At 49.2% G+C, this 22204-nt stretch overlaps 1 protein-coding gene across 1 annotated transcript in view; it reads left to right on the top strand.

Annotated features, from left to right (window-relative positions):
* Window positions 1–10098: 10098 nt before the first annotated feature.
* The window catches only part of Trim26 (tripartite motif containing 26), a 22293-nt gene continuing 10187 nt past the window's right edge, over window positions 10099–22204 (top strand). Inside the window, exons 1-2 of the mRNA XM_004648410.2 lie at window positions 10099–10136; window positions 10818–11053. The gene's annotated coding sequence lies outside the window, so the exon portion shown is untranslated. The remainder of the gene's footprint in view (window positions 10137–10817; window positions 11054–22204) is intronic.

Raw genomic sequence — 22204 nt, 5'->3', positions numbered from 1 at the left:
GCCGCTCTGATGCCCGCCGGGGCGCCCGGCCGTGGGGCTGCCTCCGCCCCGGTGCGCGCGAGCCGGGCGCCTTCACCCTCGCGGAGACTCCGCCGTCGCCTCCCGCGCGCTGGCTTCGCGCTTCCGGGTTGGGTGTCCGCGGTTTCGAGCGGGACGCGAACCAGGGCGCCGGGGAACTTTCCGCCGTGCTTCCGCATGTGGCCAGCAGAGGGCGAGAGTGCGCCTCGAGTCGTTCGCGGGTCCAGACACCTGTGTGTCGATGGTCCGACAGTCTTTGCAGCTGTTGGTGCGGTGTCTCTTCTTGAAGGGATTTGCTGGCGGCACCGCAGCGGCGATGGAGTGCCCTGTATAATAAATAGTATAAAACCACTCAAATTGTCCTAAATCTGAGCTAAGGGAGACCTTCAAGCCGGATCTTATTCTCGTTCTTTCTCCCTCCCTCTTTCTCTCTCTCTCCTGTGTCCCTTGGAAGGAACACTGGTTTGAGACGCTGCAGCAATCCCACACTTTAGTCAGTACGCGGGCTTTGCCAGTAACGACGCACGCTGCTGTGTGTCGTGGCCGACAGCACGGGTCGGTGCTCCCTCAATGACTGCCATACTTTAGCTGAAACTGATATAGGGGAAATGAACTCCCCACCTGAGAGGCACCTGGGATGAGTGTGTTCTCTAAAATCCAAGAATGAATTTTAGCAGCAAACGGAGATTAAGAGCAGAATATTTGTTGGAGAAAGAAAGCTTCTGTTCAAGAGAGGGACAGAAGGGGGACCCTAGTGGGTCACCCAGGAAGGTGACTTTTTCCAGGGTTATTATAGAGCAAAATCATGTGGTGAGGTGGGTCTAAGGTGGAAACCATGGGCACTTGCTTAGGTGGGCACTATGGTCAGCCAGTGAGATTACAAGCACCATTGCTCAGGTAAAATTGATTAAATACAGTACCAAATGGAGAGTCACAAGTCACTTAGCAAGCGGGCATGAACATCGGACATGGTCTCTGCCTATTGGAGGTTGGGTTAGCCACGGTCAGGCTCTTTCAAGGTGATTTGATATCTATTTAGAGTATCACTCCCTGGGCGGGCCAGATAGCTCAGCATATTAAAGTGCCTGCTTAGGCAGAGCACAGGAACCGGGGTTAGATCCCCCAATCCCCGGCGTGCCATGCTGACCCTGCCCCCGGGGTGCACTGAGACAGCGACTGAGACTGGGCCTGGTGGCGTGCACCTGTAATCCCCTCGCTTGGGAGGCTGAAACAGGAGGATCGCTACAAATCTGATGTACGTAGTGAGACCCAGTAGACCCTGTACTAAATACATTTAAAAAAAAAAAAACCAAGAATATCCCTGATGCCAATCCCTAGGGAAGTATGTGGCTGTATTTGTTTACTCTTTTGTCTTGAGGTCTGGCCCAAAGTGGGAGTGACTGTCTCTTCCAAAGTTGCAAAGTCATCTTGTCTTCCGTATCATCTCCTTGAGGGCCTGGCCCTGTCTGACTGCCTACAATATTTCTATCTAATTCAGCTGCCTACAACAAAGCCGTGTACTTGTAGGGTAGACTGAGGTTCATTTCTGAAAACTTTGTTACTCTTTCAGGCATGTTTAAGTTTGCTGTGGACATTCGCTTGGTACACTTACATTCGTGCCAGAGACCTGAACACAGCACATGGTTCACACAGGACTGGCGTCCCCAAGGAGTGACTGGAGGCTTCCAGGAGCCTGTATGTTATAAAAATCCTTGCTCTAAAGGACTAGGAATTGAGCAAACTAGTGTTATGTGTGGAAACCGCCTCCCTCCTTACAGGCCAAGTCAGCGGCTCCTTGGGATGCTTGTCGTTGCTGATGCCACTGCTGGTATCATGAGAAGAGGACAGATTGAGGTCTCCGTGGCAGGGCCAAAGCTACATCATGTTTGAAAATGGAGGAATATATTACTTTCCTGGAACTACACTCTCTCCAGGGCCTCCAGGGGATGTTCTGTTTCTTGTCCATTTCCTCTGGCTCTGTAAAATCCTTCTGTTACAGCTCTTCACTCTGCCTTTGTTTTGCCTCTTCTTTTTCTGCATATCTTACAAGGACACTTTTGTGCCCTTGGACTTAGGGTCTACCTTGGATTTAGGGGTCCACCCTCATAATAAAGGATGATCCCAGCTCCAGGTAATTAATTACATCTTCAAAGATCTTTTTTCCAGATAAAGTAATATTCACAGGTTCTGAATATTAGAGCTGGGGATCATCATTCCATCTAGTCCTGAAGTTCTAGGCAGAGAGGCAGAATTTCCATGACAGAGGAGTAAGGCACGTCTGTAGGCCTCGAGAGACAGTTTAGAAGATTTTTTTTTTTTTTTTTTTTTTGTGGCTGGCTCAGCCTGCCCTGGGGGTGGAGCTGGCGTGGCATGTGGTGCCGGGGATCCAGGATAAAACCGTGGCCCCTGTGCTTGCCTAAGCAGGTGCTTTAGTCTGCTGACGTATCTCACCAGCCACGAGAAGAATCTGGTTAGTCAAGATTTTTTTAGGGAATTGACCCATACATTTTCATCCTAGATTCAGAATTCCATTATCTTTCCAACAAGGCCGTGACCTTGGCAAAACAGACTTGGTAATGTTGAAAATTTAACCTTCTGTAGAGCTCTGCTTATATTAAAATTAAGACCTGAGCTGGGTCCTCTCAGCTTTCCCTACCTTCCCAATGCAGGACATAGAAGTCTTGTAATATGTTGCCAAGGAGCTTGTCTGGCTTTCAGGCTTGGTCTTTAACCACTCAACCTGTATTGTTATTATCTCAGCCTTTCATTATCTTTCCCTAATGCAACGAGTGTTCCCACATACAGCTATGTAAATCCATTTTTAAAAAATGTATTTAGTACAGGGTCCACAGGGTCTCACCACACAGACTGGACTCGTAGTGATCCTCCTGTTTTCAGCCTCCCAAGCCCTGGGATTATAGGCGCACACCACCACGCCCAGACTCTGTCACAGTCTCAGTGCACCCTGGGAGTGGGGCTGGCACGGCACGCTGGGGATCGAACCCCAGTTCCTGCACTCTGCCTAAGCAGGTGCTTTAATCTGCTGAGCTATCTGGCCAGCCCCCAAATCCATTTTTAAAAAATAATTTCTATTTTTCTTGGTATTTTCAAGTGAATCATACACTGTAAGCACCAGTGCTTTTCCTCCCACTGTTACCTTATCTTAGTACCAGTGCTGAAAGTTTGACAGTTATGTTCATACAGGAATATGAAGGAGTGATCGATGTTCTTCTTCTTACCAGGAATGAGGCTAGCCAGAAGTGAGGTAATATAGCTCCAAAATTCCTTTCTGGGAAGCCTCTGTTGCAGACTGGGTTTACTGAGTAGCAAGCTCTGAGGGAGATTAACGTGAAGAAGGAGATTTGGGAATACTTTTCAGATCTACACATGGAAGAGGTGAACAAAGGACTGGCCAGAGGGAGAAGCGGGGCAGTGATACTGTCCAAATGAAAGCCTTAGCTATCCTGAAGAGCCGCGGAGCTGCCGTGCTGCGCCAGAGCCAGAAAGCGGGGCCTTTATAAGCCCAGAGTGGCTGGCTAGTCAGGAAGGCAGGCTGCCCTTGGAGAAGGGGCGCCACGTGAACAGTGGCGGTGCTTTTAGTAGAGGGAAATCTCTGGAGGAGAGCATGAACTCTGGGGCACCAAGACTCGGCAACAGGAGGAAGAAGTACTCGGTTTTGGTGGGAAAATTCTGGAAGAGCTTCTCAGCATGCACGAGGGTGATCTTTCCTGAAGATACTAACCACCGCCAGGCTCGATCGGTGGCCTCGTGTACAAAATGGGCATGGTGGCAAAGACTGAGGTTATGCATAGCTCACATGCGGGCTTCCGTGCCCCCAGCTCCTGCCTGGTGAGCTCTCAGCCTCTCAGTCAGCGCTTTAGCTCCCGGGACAGAACAACTCCACCACCGTGTGCAGGCTTCCGGGAGGGCCACCAGAACCGAGCAGAAGCTGGTGTCACACCTTGAGCTTCCAGAACTGCGACTATCTTCTTTATAAATTACTCTACCTCAGATACTTCATTATAGTATCAGAAAACAAACCAATACAGCTGCAGATGTTGCTTAATGGGAACTTCAGCTGTTACTGGAGAGAGTACATTATACAACTTTTGAGAAATAGTTTCCTAGAAAGGTTTTGGGTGCTAAAACATCTATGACAAAAACTTAGGTACTCTGAAATACGAAAGTGAAGAAGACATCAAAAAATGAAAAGGCCCTCTAGACCTTTCCATAAAAAAAAGATATAGAAAAGGTATCCTTGTTTATGGCTAGGAAGAATCAGCATTGTCAAAATGACCATATTACCAAAAAATAATACATAGATTTAATGCAATCCTAACTAAAATGCTAACAGCTGTCTTCATGAAACTAGAAAAAAACAAATACTGCCAAGTGTGGTGGTGTACACCAGTAATCTCAGTGCTCAGGAGGCTGAGGCAGGAGGATTGCCTCAAGAGTGAGGTCAATCTAGGCTACATAGTGAGTTTAAAGCCGGCCTAAACTGTGTTGTAAGACCTTATCTCAAAAAAAAAAAAAAAATCCTAAAATTTATATGAACCCAGAAGACACCCAGAATGGCAAAAGTAGTGCTCAGCAACAAGAGCAAAGCTGGGGGGGGGGGGATAATTACAGATTTCAAGTTATATTACAACGCTACGGTGATAACTACAGAATGGTACTGACACAAAAAGAAACTGCCAGAGTGACCCTGCCAAGCGCAAGCTACCTCCTTCGTTAGCATCCGGGCACACGGAGGAGGACTGGCAATTAGACTTTAGCCAAATGCAGGACCTATGTGGAAAGTTATGAGTGAAGAGCCAGCAGGGTGATTGGGAGCACTTGGTCAGAGGGAGGGCTCCCGTGGTTTGCAAGCATGAAATAGAGGAGGCCATGGCTGTTGAGGAGGAACAGGACAATTAAAAACGACCTAAGGAAAGAGTGTATCTGAAATGCACATCTCTTGGGGCATTTCTTAGTGTTGCAGGGATTTAGTCAAAGTATTGTGGTTTCTTATGCTTGAATTTTGAGCACGTTTGCTTTTTGTATGGGAATGAGTGCAATAAGAACTGTATATAAAGACATGTTAACTTTTCAGAATTCCACTGGAGACTATGGTTTAAGGAAATGTGTCTGGTTAAGTTGACTGGGGGTAGATTGTGGTGGATTAACTAATGGTCACCTTGTAACACCCAGCTGAACTGAATCATCATGGGTCTGGTGTGGAGGTCCCATGTGAGGATGGTTGCCAACAGCACTACAGGAGAACTGGAGGGAAAGGTGGTGTGCTGTTGAGTCTCCTGGAGAAGCTTGCCATGCTGGTTTTCCTGATATGAACTCAGCTGTTCTCATCAGAGAAGGAGCTGGGGTCCTTCCTGTCACTGAAGATGGCTGCAGTTCTTTTGGGGGGAAGCTCTGGTCCTTACTCCGAGCGTTGCTTCCTGGCTGCAGTGCGGGTCCCTCAGCCTATTAGGCACAACCCTTCATCCTGCTGGCGCAGATTTTCTAGCTTCTCCCCCTGACCTTGGGCCTTCCAAGTGCAAATCCACAAAACAGACTTGTAGGAGACATTGTCCTGGGCTCCAGGCCTCTGGCTGGACACACTGGAGGGCATTGTTATGGGCCTGAGGCCTTCAGCTGGACTCGTGCAGGACACTGCCATGGGATCCAGCCCCTTAGCTGGATTCTGTGGTTTCTAGTGTGTGGACAGATCTCCTGCACTGTGGGAACCACTCAGACAGTTTTAACGCTCAGCGGCATCTAAGGACACCTTAGGATGTGACTCTGCTTGTCTAGCACAGGTGCACAGTGGGATATAGTTACATAGCCGTGACTAGCACAGGTAAACACACATGCACTGGCTTCAGCACTACGTGAGAATATAAACATGCGATAACAACCTGTATAATTATACAATAAAGACACATACGGCTCTGGCATTCTTGCACTCTTTTTGTTTCTTTTTTTTTTTTTTTTTTTTTTGTGGAACCGGGGATTGAACTCAGGCCCTTGCGCTTGCCAGGGAAGCACTTATTCCACTGAGCCATCTCCCCGGCCCCATTCTTGTACTCTTGTATGCTGCTCTGCTCCACGATGCCTGCTGTTGTTGCTGTCTTCAACATTTAACCTTGGGACCTCACCCTCAAAAATCTCCTTTGGACCCCTGAAAGGGGATGAAATGCACTCTTTTACATGACTCTTTGAATATTATAAAATAATCCTATAAATTATGTATCCTGCATTAAATCTTTTCTCTTGTAAAGCCTTACTACAACAGGCTCCTTCTGTTTCAGTTTTGGTCTGCAAGAGTCACTTCTTTGCAGTGAGCACTTGGTTTGAAGGAGCAATTGGTCTCTTGGGCGATCACTAGGTAATCTCTGAGTCAGGAGCTGCAGGACCACTATACTTGGCTTAGATTAGTAAAATATTGTAGAACTCTGATGGTCTCGGGCCCACTACTATAGCAGAAGATAGAAAAGGCCTCCCGTGCAATATTTCCAATCGACCCATATTTTCTCAGTTTTGAGGATGTTTTAAATCCTCATATGGGCTATTGGCAGTAATCAGAGCAAAGACTCAGCAGTTTCTTTCTTTTTTTTTTTTTTGGCAGAACCGGGGATTGAACTCAGATCCTTGCACTTGCCGGGGAAGTGCTTATTCTACTGAGCCATCTCCCTGGCCCCTTCAGCAGTTTCTTGACAAAACTTTTCTAGAGTTTGCTTTAGGATCTTGTCAAGTGTCCCGACCTTTCTGGAAGAGTGACATCTTCATGTAGGACCCTTTTCAATGATCCTTGCCATACTCACTGCAGTAAAGGTAGCAGAGACAGCTAGATTCACCATTCTAGAGTAAAGGCAGCCCTGCTTGACCTTTCTGATGAAGACCACCCAAAAGAGGAAAACTATTCCTGTGAACCTTTGGAAAGACCTAAGGCTTCTCTTCAAAAAGAAAGGCTCCAGTATGGTTTTAGATGCACACAGGTAGACTCACTAATGACCCTAATTCATCATAGTTTAAGCAGACACTTGTATTGAGACTCTTCCATTAGACCTGTAGTGTAGGTAATCTTGCTGAGTCTGTATCTCTTGTCCTCATTTTTGATTTTACTGTAGTTTTTTTGGTCGAACTGTTTTTTACAGGAGGTTTATTTATTTATTCTTTCTTTGGCGCTAAGGACCGAACCCAGGGCTTCCACCTTGCTAGGCAAACGTTCTACTGCTGAGCCAAATCCCAGCCCATTTCTTGCCCTCTTGATAATTTCCTTTTACCATATTTCTTTCCTCCAGAGCAAGCAGGAGAATCTGACCTGGTCCTCATATTTGGGCTCTACACTCCCACCCTAATAGTTTAGTCACTTTCCTGCTAAATTCATCAAGGTTGCTCCCATTGAGCAGGCAGCCCACGAGCCCTTCACCATACACGTTAGCTCTGTCTTCTGACAAGTTTTTTTTCCTATCCAGCCACTGAGGTACCAACATTACAAGAGAGCACACAATCCTCAGTAGGCAGGGCCTGGAGCCTTTCAGCAAGAAGTGGCTGCATTGGGCTGGGAGACAGCTCAGTGGACTAAGCACCTGCTTAGGAGAGAGCATGGACTGGGGTTCGGACTCTGGCACCACATGCTGCACCAGCCCCATTGCTGGGCACGCTGCGCAAGCCACCAAGACCGGGCATGGTGGTGCACACCTGTAATCCCAGTGCTGGGGAGGCTGAAGACAGGAGGATCACTGCGAGTCTGAGCTGTGTGGTGAGACCCTGTACCAAATACAATTTTTTAAAAGTAGATATATGGAGATGGAGACCCCCACACCCTCAGCACCCCATAAAGAATTACAGGTATTTTTATCTATTAGGGAAAAAATGAGGCAGGAGATTAGGGTGTGGCAAATTGGCTGGGGAAGTAGGTGTAAACTTCTAAAGTTAAAAGTTTTTTTTGTCTTTTTTTTTTTTTTTTGGCGAAACCGGGGAATTGAACTCAGGCCCTTGCACTTGCCAGGGAAGCGCTTATTCCACTGAGCCATCTCCCCGGCCCTAAAGTTAGAAGTTTTGAAGTTTAAATTTTTAATGTCAGTTCCAGAGATCCAGGAGACCAAACCCTGAACCCAGAAACAAACTAAAAGTGCTATATTCAATTCTTCTCAGTTTTTTAAAAATTTATTTTTATTTTTTTGGTGGAACCGGGGACTGAACTCAGGCCCTTCAAGCGCTTATCCTACTGAGCCATCTCCCCAGACCCCTCTTCCCAGGTTTTTAATAGGCCCACGTAGAGTGGACCTCAGGCTGAGGAGCAGGACATACAAAAGACAGCCTGCATTAAGCTTGTAGACAGTTTACCTCTTTCAATGGCCCACCTTGCATTTTGCAGGGTATAATTGTTTTTTTAGTTTTAATTGGGCCACCCTTCGCAGAGTACTTTTGTGTGTGTGTGTGTGCGTGTGTGCGCGCGCGTGTGCATGCATGCTAGGGATTGAACTCAGGACCTTGTGCTTGCCAGGCAGGTGCTTGTGCCACTGAGCTATCTTCCCAGCCCATTTCTTTTCATACCTTTAATACTTTCTTAAAATGTCAAACCTCATTACCTTTTATGCTTGTCTAGACTGTCTTTGTTTAGGACAGTGAAAACTAGAAAACACCTCTGGAAAGAACTCTCAGAACCTGGTAACAAAAATGCTATTTGTTATGTAAGCAAAACCCTTGTACATATTTTAAATAAGGGTTTTAAAAGATATTTCATGTATTTGGTACAGGGCCTCATTATGCAGCCTGGACTCACAGTGAGCCCTCTGTTTCAGCCTCCCCAGTGCTGGGACTACAGGTGTGTGCCACCATGTCCACTCTCAGCGGTCGGCGCTGTGTGGGGCTGCCACTGTCCTTGCACTTGCCAGACCACTGAGCTGTCGCCGTGGCCCCAGAAAAACCCTTATGAGAAAAACATACAGGCCGGGGAGATGGCTCAGTTGAACAAGTGCTTCCTTGGCAAGCATGAGGGCCTGAGTTCAATCCCTGGTTCTGCAAAAAAAAAAGAAAGAAAAACATACAGAAGCATTCACATGTGAAGTGAAGTATGTCTAGGATTTGCTTTAAAATACTTAAGGTTTTTTTCTTAAGAGAAGGGAATAGCAACATAACAAAATCAAATAGGAAAATGTTTATAATTGTTTAAGAGAAGTGGCTTCTAATTTTTTTCTCTACTTTTTATATAGGTTTGAAATTTTGTTATTTTGAAAAAGTCATGATAGTATTCTATTTCACATTCAGGGGTAATTGTACCATTATGATATAAAACTTAAAACCCCTAGAGTTTTTAAAGCTCAGATTTGTCATTGTTTATTATACAATGTATTTTCACTAACTTTCTAACTAAAAATTAGTACATCTGAGGGCGGGGGAGATGGCGCGGTAGAATAAGTGCTTGCCTAGCAAGCACAGGGTCCTGAGTTCAATCCCAGTACTGAAAACAAACAAACAAACAAAAAAAAAATGAGTATGTCTGAAAGCTACCAAATTTGAAAAAGAATTTTTTCAAAGACAATTCAAGTCAGACGAATGAATGGCTAAGCCCACAATTTCTTCCTGTTCAAGCCTTCAGAAACGAAGCCCTGTGTTTTCATGGATGGTCAGGCAAATATCTGGAAGACAAAATATGAAAATGGTAAGATGGAGGGTGGGACGCAGCAAGGCCTATTGGTTTAATTTCCTCTCTGCACTCTTTCGGGACATTTTTTCCTTTTGAGTTTTGCGAAGGACATCTGTCATGTAAGCGTTCCCTGAGGTCAGAGTGACCTTCCTAGGATTTACGGCCTAAGCAGGGCGCCTCTAGGGCCCGCTTCAGGGAGAAAGAATAAGGTCCGAAAGACTTCTCGCTTCCGGGGACTTCCCGGTTTCCAAAGTGCCCCATCGAGGGCTGCTTCCTGCACGAGTTCTGCGCAATCCCATTTCCAGAGGGCAGTCTGTACGTCTTCCTCAGGTTAAACGGAGTCTAACAGAAGTGGCAGGAGGATTCAGAGAAAGGAGAGACGCCGGGCCGCAGGCTGCTGCAGGAGGTGGGGCGAGCAAGGACTCGGCGGCGCGCAGGGGTGGAAGGCGCAGCTGCGGCGGGAGGAACACGGCCCGGCCCGCAGGTGAGGCCAGTCCCCGCGGCTTCTGAGCTCTTTCTCCCGTCGTTCCAACTACAAGAGCAGGCTGCGGGCGGTCCTGGGCCGTGCTGACCCAGGGGACAGGCCCCACAGTTGGACCCTCCTGCACGGTACTTAGTATTCCAAAGTCCCCAGCACCAGCGGAGTCGACGAGGCTGGCTCGGAAGGCTGGGGGCCCCCGGAACTCGCCCAGACTGAACAGCCCAGCCCACCCCAGCGCCTCGGGGGCTGGGCCGAGCTCGAGGACCGGCAGGGCCCTGTCCTGGTCCCTCGGGGCTGCAGGCGGGGCGGCGCTGCCGGGCCTCAGTTTCTTCTTCTGCAAACGGGGCCATATTGCATGCGATGCGCCTGGTCGCTTCGGCAGGGGTAATTTCGCAAGCGGCCCCTAGGATATTTGCTAAGATTTGCTCTGGTCCTGGAAGCGAATTTAGACTACGCAGGGGGCGGGGAGTAGTCTCCAACGTTGAGCACCCGAGAAGCGCGAAGCTGCGGGCGTCTTGAAAGCCACAGGGTCCTGCACACCAGTCCGACGCCGGTGCCTCGGTAGGCCGCTGAAGTCCGCCGCTTCACCGCCCGTAACCCGGCGCCGCAAGCCCCAAAGTCGGCCGGCTCGGGCCAGCCTAGCCACCTACGGTTTCTGTTTCCTGCTATCCCCACCCCCCGCAGCTGCCCGAGGATTTGCCCAGAGATCAGTGACGTAACGAAGCCTAAGTTCTCATTGGATGGCGGAGTTCAGCGGGCCAATCCCGGCGCTGGTCCAGAGAAATCTCGTCGGAGGACACCGACAAGCCCGGAGATTGCGGGGCGGGGTCGCGCCGCGCTGGTTCCGGGCCAGGCGCTGGGTCTGCTGCGACCGGCACGGACGGGCGCGGCCCGGCCTCCGTGTGGCCTGGGCTCGGACGGTGAGTCGGGGCGTCGCGAGCAGCGCGGGGGCCGCGGACTCAGGCGCGCCCGGGCTGGGGGCGGCCGGACGCGGCTCGGGGCAGAATCGGGCCAGGCCCGCCCTCGGCCGCGTCCGAGCCTTCCGCGCGCGTCGCCCCCTCTTGGCGTGTCCCGCCCGGAGCGCGGAGCGCGGAGCCCGGAGCGCGGGCCGCACGCGCCAGGGGCCTGGCGTGCTGCAGGAGGCCTGCCGCCGGCGTCCTCTGGCCTTTGCCTCCTGTTTTAGTTGGGTAAGCCGGTTTAGTCACTCACTTGGCCTTAGAAAAAAGTGTGTAAGTGTAACGTTGTGGAGTAAGTGGGAAGAAAAGGCCTCAGAATTCCCCGTGGAGTCCAGATTTTGACCCCACAGCATCTGTGTGCTTCCGAAGAGGGGAGGAACATTTGTCCTCGCTTCCTCTTAGACCTGTGAGCTCAAGTCATAACCCTAGCACGTTTTCTCCCAACTTAAGAAAAATCACCGTTTCCAAAAATAGAGATTTTTTTAAAATAATGGTTCCAAAATTGCAGTTTGTCTCTTAATATATGCTGTTTTAGAAGTTTTGGATTTACAGAAAAATTGAGGAGGTGAAGCAGGGTTCCCAAATACTTTAATCCTTTTCCCTCTAATGAACTATCTTAGTTATTGCATTATGATTGCGGGGTATGGACACACCTGTAACCCTGAGGCAGGAGGATTGCCCTGAGTTCGAGGCCAGCCTAGACTACATAGTGAGACCCTGCCTTTAAAAAAAAAAATCATAAAGAACATTATTACTGGCCAAAGCTTACAGTGTATTCAGATTTTCTTCTTACCTGAGCATGTTTCTGTTCTTTTTAATGCTTCTGTTCTGTGTTACTTTAGTTGTCTTTTCTCCTCTGCTTCTCTGGCTGGCATTTTCTCAGACTGTTTTGAATGAAGACTGGTGACCCAGTGCTCCTTTGCTATATCAAGCACTTGAGATGGTCAGCTTATGAAGAGAAGCGGTATCGTTGGGCTGGCGGTGTGGGAGGAGGTGTACCTGGCGAAGCAAAACCGGCCAGGGAGCGAGAGAGAGGAGAGTGAACTCCCACAGTGCCCTCGCCCCAGGGCGCCTCTCCCCAGTGGCCGGAGACTTGGGCCAGTAGTGGTGAGCCCACGGCAGGCCCTTCACTGAGGACACACAGAACCCTGTCCACCCACGACTAGGTTGCCCCAGCAACTGAGCATCAGATAACTTTTTTTCTAAAGTAAAATTTCAGTATTCAGGTTTAATTGCAGTGTTGGACTTTTTGATAAATAAGTGGGTTTGGGATGTAGTCTGGGCACTCAGTGTCTAGAAGGTTTGTCATCCTGCCCAAGCCATACATCTTAAAATTTCCACCACTTTCCAAAAGCTTTAAGGTGGGGAGCAGGTTTTTAATGGATGGGCCTTTGGGGAACACTTAAGATCCAAATACAGCAACTGGAGATGTATGTAGATAGCTGTGGCAGTAGGGTACCTCTCTGTTGGGACTTGTTCTTTTCCTAAGACTGCGCATATGTGTTACTGGGAAGAAAATCACAGAAGTGGATTGCCATTATCCTCACATCGGAGCAAAGATCTTTTGCTGACAGCAGGATTCAGTACTTGCTGCTGATTCTGTTCACCTGGCTGAGTGTTCTGCAGGTCCCTCTCCTGTAAAACTGTGTACTCTTTTTTTTTTTTTTTTTCTTTTCTCTTTTACATACTGTGTTTTGGGGAAAAACACATTATGTGCACTCTGCATTTAAGTAGCAGGGAGTTACACTGGGGCAAGTAGTTCCATATCTTATTTACAATTTTTCTGCATGGGATATTTGCCTTTTTTCTCCTTCTTATTAATTTATTAATGACATCAGTGTGACTTAGGTGTTTTGTACTTCGATTATAGTCCAGTGCTACTTATTGTGTTGCTCTATTTGTAGCTTTGGCCAGTAGAAGCTCTTTCAGGTTAGCTACTGTGTTTCTGTAAGTGCTTTTTATTTGTTCTTTAAGATAGGATCTCCTTCTGGAGACCAGGCTGCCCTCAGACTCACAGTGTACCCTGGTGGCCTTGAACTCCTAGTCCTCCTACCTCAGCCTTGTGAGTGCTGGGATTACAGATGCATTCACATGCATCTGGAAGATCCCTCGGATCTGAGTCCAGCCTGGGCTACCAAGAGTTAAAGACCAGCCTAAAGCATAGCAAGACAGCGTCTCAACACCCCCAGTTGAATCACAAGAAATTACTTCTGTGTCACCACTCTTAAACTTCAGACAGCTTGGCCAACTGGATAAAACCTTTCTCCTTATTAATTAGTAAAGAGATAAACTAAGGCTATGGAGGACTTCTTAGATGTTACTTCCCAAGAGATTAACAGGCTGAACTCTGTGTGTGCCCACCACAAAAGGCTGTAAACCTCAGAGCCACCAAATTGAGGCTTCTTGGGGTGACTTTGGTCTCAGACACCCCCTTTCCCCAGGATCAGAATAGAAAATACATGGAAGATGGGGATCTTATTAAAGAAAGACTTGCTTTTGGCTGGTGTCCAGGCTTAGAACTTGCCATCGTGGTAGGAATGAAATTCTACACCCCCATACTGTGTGTGTGTGTGTGTGTGTCTGTCTGTCTGTGCGTGCCACGTGCACACTTGTGTGGATGTGCATGCTTACACACAGGGAGACCAGAGGAGAGCTGGTTAATGTTTGTGACCAGCAGTGCCTAAACTAAGGAAAACCCTCCGAGCCTGTAGCAGAAATGAATTTGTACAGTGGGAAAGGGAAATGTGACATTAATTTCATAAATATTTATAGAACCCCCTACTTTAGGCCAGATGCTGGAGATAAAAACCCAAAAGCATGACCCAGGTTCATATTCTTGAGTGAAAAGATGGTAAAAATACCAATTACAAGCTTGGGTGTTGGTGCTGTTAGAGAACTGCAGTATATGCAGAGCGGCTGGTCCTAAGAGGAGGCCCAGGTGGGCCAAGGGGGTGCTCTCCTATAAGCCTTCAGAGCTGAGCTGGCCCTGCAGGGGGCAGTAAGTAGGGACCCTTCCTTGTAAGGAGGTGGCTGGGTAACTCGGTGAGATCTGGCCGGGCCTGGGGCTTTGTGGCTGAGATTGAGGAGGGCCTTGCATGCCCCTGTGCGGTTTTGGCCTCACCTGGGAGGTTAGATGCAGAAGAGTAAGGGGCTGACAGCTCTCTGTTAGAAACGTGATCCCAGAAGCACTCTCACCAAATCTCAGACGTCATCACTTATGTTATGTGCCCTTAACTGGAAGAACATATTTTGCCAGTTAAATTATGATGTGCTGTTGACCACATTTCAGATGTACAAAGAGTGTCTCAAATTTGATGAAAAATAGTAACTGTAGCTGCTGGCTTAGTTAGATGCCTTCTTCCCCATGTATGTGAATAGTTAGACCATCTCCAGCTCATTGGCCCACAGATGTTGAGTTTTCAAGCTCCAAATGATCTAAAAATCACTAAATTTGTTAAACTGGTCTTTCCTGATGGCCAGTTTGCCAAAAGTCAGCCTGAAAATATAAGTGATTGTGACCCAAAGCTTTCAGCTATGTGTATTCTACTTCGGTTACTTTTAATAACAGAAGTGACTGTGTTACACATGAAATAGGCCAGTGTACCTATCTTCCTGAGACGGCCTTTGTCTTCACCTTACCTCCATTTTTTTCACTGTTATGTGGAGGCCCACAAAGTTCAAGAATCTAGCTTTGGGCTGCAGAGCAGGTTGCTGAGGCTTGATAAAAATCCAGAGGTTTTAGCCTTAACCCAGAACTCTTCACTCTGAGCCTGGGTTAGAAAGCAGGCGAGGGTGAAGGAGATTCTGCCTCTTTCCTCCTTCACAAGTCCTAGGAGTTGTGGGCAGGGGCCCGGTGCCCGGAGCAGGTTGGAGATCTGTAGAGCCCAGCAGACGGTGTCCAGCCGGGAGAAATTGGAGAGAACTGCCCCTTCGTGTTTGCATTTGTAGTAAGACCTCTCTGTCTAGCTGAATTGGCTAATTTTCTGTACAAGCTGTCTGTGTACAGTATTTTAGCCCAGAAGTCTTCTGTGTTAACCAGTATGCTTTCTTCATATGATAGACAAGTCCAAGCTGGCTGGACAGACAGAACATTTATTGGCTCCCTGGACTGAAAAGTTTGAGGGTAGGGCTAGCTTTATGCGTAGACTGACACATGGTTTGAAAAGATGCCAGCAGGATCTGGTTTTCTTTTCATTTTTCTGGATTGTGCATTTGCAAAGAGACTAACCTGGTTAGCAGGATCATACTGTGTAGGCTGTGGTTTCCTCGCCTCTGACAGGTTCCTAGGAGACCGGAAGGGATCCCCTTAGCCAGGTCTTCTTTGGCTGTGGTAGAGTCTTAGTCTCACCTAAGGCAGGATTGTGTTACTGGTTCTTGAACTTCACCCTAAGCGGTGAGGTCCAGAAAGGAATTGGGTAGTTATCCAAAGCAAGAAGAATAGAACTAAGGGGTGCCTCCCCTCCCCTGGGGCAAATATTTATAACACATTTGGGGGTATTGTCAACTGCAGCTGTAGGATTATTTGACTTGTTGCTGGACCTATCTCGTGCTGTTTCTTTTCCCTTTTTTGAAGTATTTTATGCGCGCGCACACACTCGTGATTCTATTGCCCATCCACGAGATCAGCAGGAATTTTAAAGCAGTAGCAGATTTTAGTGAGGCCATGGACAGCATGAGTGGTGTCGCCTTTTGCGGGGTGCCTCCCCTTGGGCTGTGGCAGTGGAGCGGGGGCTGTTTCCATGTGCCTGTGTGCCAGCATGTGTGTGCACATGTGTTCACGGGAGCAGACTTTGTAATGGTCCTTCGCTGGAAATAAGCCCGATGACCCTAGAAGTAGGCAGCACCACAGAATTGACGTAGCTGTTTGCACCAATGAGAATGGACACTGGCAGCTCTCAGATACCATGCGAGATGGCCAGTTTAAAAATAGACAAGTAGGGGCTGGGAAGAGGGCTTAGTAGAATAAGTGCTTGCCTGGCAAGCTCAAGGGTCTGAGTTCAAATCCTTGGTTCTGCCAAAAAATAAAATAAAATTAAAATAGACAAGTAACGTAGAAAAGATGAGACTAATCGGTGTGAGTGGCAGGGGCCAAGTTGCTAAGAGACACTATACAGGCATTTTGAGAGGTTTGCAGATACAGAGAAAGAGTCTCAGCCATAGATGTCCATGTTCCCTAACATCTTTATCCTGCATCAGCCCCTCAGGTCTCTGCGGAGCACCTTAGTGTGAGTTTACAGTGGTGTTCATAGGTGGAGATCCTCCAAGGCCATCTGGTTCACAGAAGGCCATCAGCTTTAGGTGGGAGCTGATAAGGAGGCTGTGGTCTTTATGACTCTGGACTCTAGGAGGGATGGGTGGGCCTAACATCAGAGGCTTATTGCTGTTTTAAAACCACATGCTGGGAAAAGATGTCTTTAATTGGAGTTCCTTTGTTGTTGGATAATTTTAAGTAGGACTGTTAAGGACTTCATGTATCACATGAATCTATTAACATGATGTTGATACCCCCCTTACTTGTAATATGATTCTGTTCATCTGGGCCCAAAAACTAGGAAAAGGGCTGGCCAAATAGCTCACCAGATTAAAGCGCAGGGGCAGTGGCCAGGGATTCTATCATGGGGCCTGCTGTGCCAGCCCCAGAAGTGCTGAGGCTGCAGTTGAGCCTGGGTGTGGAGGCACGTAGCTGTAATCCCAGCTCTTGGAAGGCTGTAAACAGGCGGATCACTACTAGTCCTGTCTAGTAGTGAGACCCTGAACACCCTGTAGATCCTTCCCTAAAAATTTAAAAAAAAAAAAAGTCCTAGGAAATACATACTAATGGTTACATCCTTAGGCCTGAAACTAAAGAGAAAGGGAGTGGAAGATTATCTCAGTGCGGGGCTAAGAAGTGTGATGCCCTAGGCCTTTCAGCAGTACAAACAGGCACTGCAGGCACGTGCCACGGGCTCCCGTCACTGCCCCAGGTTCTGTCCTCAGCATAGAACCAAAGCAAAACAATACCAAAAAAAAAAAAAAAGAAAGAAAAGGGGAAGTGTGATTATCACCCTGGTAATTTATTCCACTGCAGCCCTTTCTCAGACACAGCCTTTTCTTCTCTCCTGCTTCTGTGCTTTCCTGGGACCAAGACTTGGACACCTTGAGCTGATAGGGAGGTGTCTCCTGGAAACCAGATCCTGAAGGAGTGTGGCACCTGTTTCCGTGCTTCTGGGTCTCCATGCCTCGGAGCAGTTCAGTCCAGATGTACAGGCCGTGGGGAAGTCCAGGCAGAGTTCATTGTAGGTACAGTTACCCCCCCAAGTGGGAATGCAGGCGTTTGCTCTCAGTGGGAGTTTGAATACCTCTTAAGCATGCAAAGGTTATTCCTGCAGTTCAGGGAACCTAAGTAAAATGTTACCAATATTTTGCTTAGAAGTTTCTCTGGAAGTGTAAAATATCTTCCTGTCCTTTTAGATGTGTTCTCTCAAAGGCTTTAATTGGGGCTGGGGAGGTGGCTCAGTAGAATAAGCGCTTCCCTGGCAAGCGCAAGGACCTGAGTTCTATCCCCGGTTCTGCCAAAAAATAAAAATAAAAAACAAGACAAATGCTTTAATCGTGTAAGAAATTTCGCAGCCTAAGGCGGCGTGTGCATGTGCAGCTGTACACGTATGCGTGGCGCCATTTGGGAGTCTGATGGCCAGACAGCAGACGCAGTGTGCAGTGTGTAACCTTAGTAGGGCTGTGCTCTGTGGGTTGCTTCAGATGTGAGCCCTAACAAATGAGGATTAGTGTGTTCTGCGTTGATGGCCAGTGGTGCATGCTATTTGGACCCTTGTTCCTCGGGCCCTCTAATGTCTAACCCTTTTCCTGCTGTGACGGGCAGTGTGAAGAGAATGCCGGTCAAGGAACTTAGCGTCCTGCTCAAGAGGAGCATAGGCCTGGCAGTGCTTCCCCTCCTTCAGCGAGCAGCCCTCAGCTCAGTCGCTTTCTGTCCGCTGCATTGTCTGTGCCAGTTGCAGAGAAGTGGCAGGGTGGGGGCAGGGTGCAGACCCAGCCGAAAGGCCTTGCCACGTGGCAGGGTCGAGTCGCTGTAAGGGCTTGGGCAGGGAAGAGCTCAGCACCTCGGGGTGTGGAGAGGGGTTGAGCGGGAGGTCAAGTTGGAGGCAGGAGCAGGGAGCCCCAGGCTGGCTGGACCAGGTCATCTGGGGAAGGGGTTTGGACTTCATCCTGGCGTGCCTGGAAGCTTCTGAGAGGCTTTAGCCAGGCTGGGTCTGTGGTGGGGAGGCCAGCACAGCTGGAGCTCTTGGAGCGAAGGAGAGGAGGGCTCAGTAAGTGGAGAAGCCCTGGAGGCTGAATGGTCCCACTGCTGGGTGAGACTGCGGCTTCTGAGGGGCTTTCCGTACATGCTGGCGGTAAGCTTTGGGGGCAGGGCTCACCAGTTTTGTTCCCTGCTGTGACCTCAGTGCCTGGCACGCTGTAGGCATCCAGGAATACGGTTCCTGTGAACTGTTGAATGAATTGTCACCTATTTTTGCTTAAGACCTCCTGGCTTCCTAGGACAATTAGGATAGAGCAGAATTCTTCATGTGTGTTCCCCCCCACCCCATCTTGCTTGCTCTTTTCTCCTCTCTGCCTAACCACCGTAGTCTGCTCCACCCTGCTAGCTGCGCTCCCACCGCACCCCATCCATCAAGTCCCAACTTGTGGCCACCCTGCTTCTTGCTGGCAGCTGCATCCCCCTGCCTGGGAGCCTTCCCTGCTTCTCACACAGCAAGGACTCACTTTCCAGGCACTGAACGCAGTGCAGGGCAGTGCAGAGCGCCCTGGGCTGGAAGGGGAACCGGCCCAGCTCTGCCCACGCGCTCCAGGCCCCGTCCTACCCAGCACTTCCCACAGGGGTAGTAAGGTGGCTGGGGTAGGGATTCCCAGCCCTGCCCATGTTGGAATTGGGGAGGCATTGGCTCTGTTGTTAAGTACCGAAGCCAGGGCCACCTCTGATGCGGTTGCTCTGGATGACTCTGCCCATCTTTAGGGCCGCAGACCAGCTGCTAGATGCGGAAGGACTCGTCCCTCACTTCTCAGGTGTGGAGCACCACATGACTTTTGAGACTGTTTCAGGCAAGAGAACTTGGTTTGTGACTCAGTGTCAGACATTGGTGAGGCAGAAGCATGGGGAACTCCTGGGCTTTTCTCAGGGCAGGGCAGCCTGCTGGACAGCTGCAGGGGAAGGTACTTTAAAACTTTTTCACCTGCCTCCCAGCTAGCCAGCCTATGAGCATCTCCACAGCTCAGAGCCAGTCTGAAGGGTGTGCATGGTCTGCTCTGTGCTTGGTCCATGGGAGACCACATAAAGATCCTGTCCGCCTGGTCTCTGGCAGCGCCTCGGGCTGTGGCTGCCCGGTGGAGAGACAGCCATTTGTTTAGCGTACACATGCAGGGGCTGGCACGATAGCTCAGTTGTTGCCTTACACATCCAGTCACCAGCACTTTGCCCTGAGTTCTGTTCTCTGTGGGTTTGAGGTTAGAGGTGTCAATTGGACGTTTTGCTTCTAGGAGAATTTGTGTGTGTGTGTGTGTGTGTGTGTGTGTGTGTGCGCCTGTGCATGTATTTGGTCATTGTAGGGTCTCACTCCTCAGCACCGTGGACTTGTGGTGACCCTCCTGTTTTCAGCCTCCTCAGTGCTGGGATTACAGGCATGCGCTACTTCACCCAGACTCTGGCTGGCTCAGCCTGCCCTGGGGGTGAGGTCGGTGCGGCTTGTGGTAGCAGAGTAGAACGCCAGTCCCTACGCTTGCCTCAGCTTGCCTCAGCAGGTACTTTAGATTGCTGAGCTATCTTGCCAGCCCCTAGGAGGATTTATCTCAGATTAGGAAATGGACTTTATTAATCTGGGACTCGGGAGCTTTTAAACAGTTCCAAAAGGCATGAGCCCTAAGCTTCACGAACTGGGATTGCAGAAGGGTATCTTGTCTGGAGCCCAGGGGTGTGCTTCAGAAACATCTGGGATAAGCGTCTTAGCCTTACACTTGTGGCTGAGAAGCCCGGGTGGAAACCCAGGCCCTTCACTCGCTTCCCTGGGCCTCAGGGCGGATGCCTCTCATGGTGTGGAGGAGCCTGAGGAGGCAGCAGGAACAGAGTGCTAGGCGCAGGGTGGGAGGGAAAAGCCGCAGAGCATGATGCTGTACGCCTGCCATTCCAGCTTTAGGGAGGCTGAGGCAGGAGGAGTGGGGCAAATTTGAGGTCAGCCCAGGCCACCTAGTGCGTTCAAGGCCAGCCTGAATTACTTAGTGAGACCCTGTCTCAAAAACCAAACAGACCAACAAAAGAACTGGCCGCTGTTGGCCAGAGCGCTGACCCTTTCCTGCCAGAACTGGGCAGGGCAGGTGGAGGCGAGGGGTGCAGTGAGTGCCCACAGGGGTGGGTGTTCACAGCAGCTCCTTCCTCAGCTAGGTCTTTTGCAGCTCTGTGATTGTTGCAGCCAAGAATTGTGTCGCACAGCCACATGCTGAAATGAACTATCCACAGTTAGTGTCACCTTGTGCCAGTGACACGAGGTGGCTCGTGGGGCAGTGTGGATGTGCGGAGGGCTTTGGGAGGGTGGATTTTACATTGGATCTGACAGGTGGGTGTGGGGAGGAGAGCAGCCCTGGCCTGCCCATGTCATGTACTCAGCTCTGCCCTCCTATTTGCTTTGTAGTAAGGAAGAGCTGCTGTCCCACGGCGGGGGGGGGGGGGGGGTGCCGTGAGAGAGTGTGGCCAGCATGGCCGGGGTGCGTCTGGTCCCTGTCAGTAGAGTGCTCTCTCCGCTGCTCTTGTCAGCACTGCTCAGCTCATAAAGCCTTCCCCGTGGATGGCCTCATCTGAGCATCCTGACAAAGGCGCTGGTACCAGACCATTCTGCCTGTGTTCAGGCTGGCCGGCCGGGCGGGAGCTTTGGCAGCGTGCTGCGTCGCAACCCTGTGCTGCTGGGCAGGCTGCCTGCCCTGTGAGCCTCGGGGCTCACCGAAGGGTGTAGCAGGCACGGAGTAGTGTAGAATTACAGGTGGCTGGTGCCTTGGCCCGGGGTCGCCCACACTGGGTACTGGGTCTTGCTCGTGTATGCTCGGTGGGGCCCATATTTAGGCTGTGACGCGATCAAGGTGCTGTCTGGCCAGTCAGATGATAGGCTTGAACATGGAAGTGGGCTGTCACATCCCCTCAGTAGAGCAAACGCTCACATGCTTCTGTGCAGGCGACATCATGCTGAGGCCCCTCCTTACTCTGTTCACGTGCCTGTGGGGTCCTACACGGTTTCAGGCCTGTGCACTTGGTGTCAGTGTTTTTGGTGTTGCAGACCCTGTTGATGCAGTAGAAAGCTGTAGTCCTTTTTCACTTTCCCCAAGAAAAATCTTTTGTTATATTGAACTACTTCAAATTAAATTATAATCATAAAGTTCTAAATACTGCGTTATCCTTTGCCAAAAAATATACGTTCCCATACATTCCTCATTAAATATTATTTAAAAAATACTATCTTAATATGATCTAATACTCATTCTATTCTTAAATTTCCCCCTCTTCTCTGTTATCCGCTCAGCCTGCCTTGGTGGTGGGGCTGGCACAGCATGTGGTGCTGGGGATTGAACCACTGTCCCTGCTTGCCTAAGTTTGCCTGACCAGGTGCTCTAGACTGCTGAGCTCTCTTGCTGGCCTTTAAATTTCTCTTGATAGGCCCCAATTTTTATGGCTCTTTTAAAAGCCAGGATGTAGCCAAGGTTTATCTTTTGTATTTGATTTTTTTTATGATGGTGATTTAAAAAACCAGGCACATTTTAGTGAGGAAGTTCCCACATTCTGGGCTTACCTGCTGTTTTCTCATTGTGTGGTTTCACTCTTCTATCAACAGTTTCTCATGGTGGCAGACGCCAGTGTTCCTTTAAAATATGATAATCCTATTTTTATTTCTGGAAACTGGAAGTTAAATCTAAATATTTGATTAGATACTAACATTTTTGCAAGAAAACTCCATCAGTGAGGTTGTAGTTCACACAGTGCCTCATCAGAAAGTGTGTGCTGGTGTGCCCCATGAGTGAGCAACAGCGGTCCAGTCCTCGGTTCAGGTTGTGGTTTCCCTGGCACCACAGGGCCCACCCTGTCCA

This window comes from Octodon degus, unplaced genomic scaffold (assembly GCF_000260255.1).
Source record: "Octodon degus isolate 3935 unplaced genomic scaffold, OctDeg1.0 scaffold00405, whole genome shotgun sequence".
In the NCBI taxonomy this organism is placed as follows: Eukaryota; Metazoa; Chordata; class Mammalia; order Rodentia; family Octodontidae; genus Octodon; species Octodon degus.
This window is presented reverse-complemented; position numbering and strand designations above follow the sequence as displayed.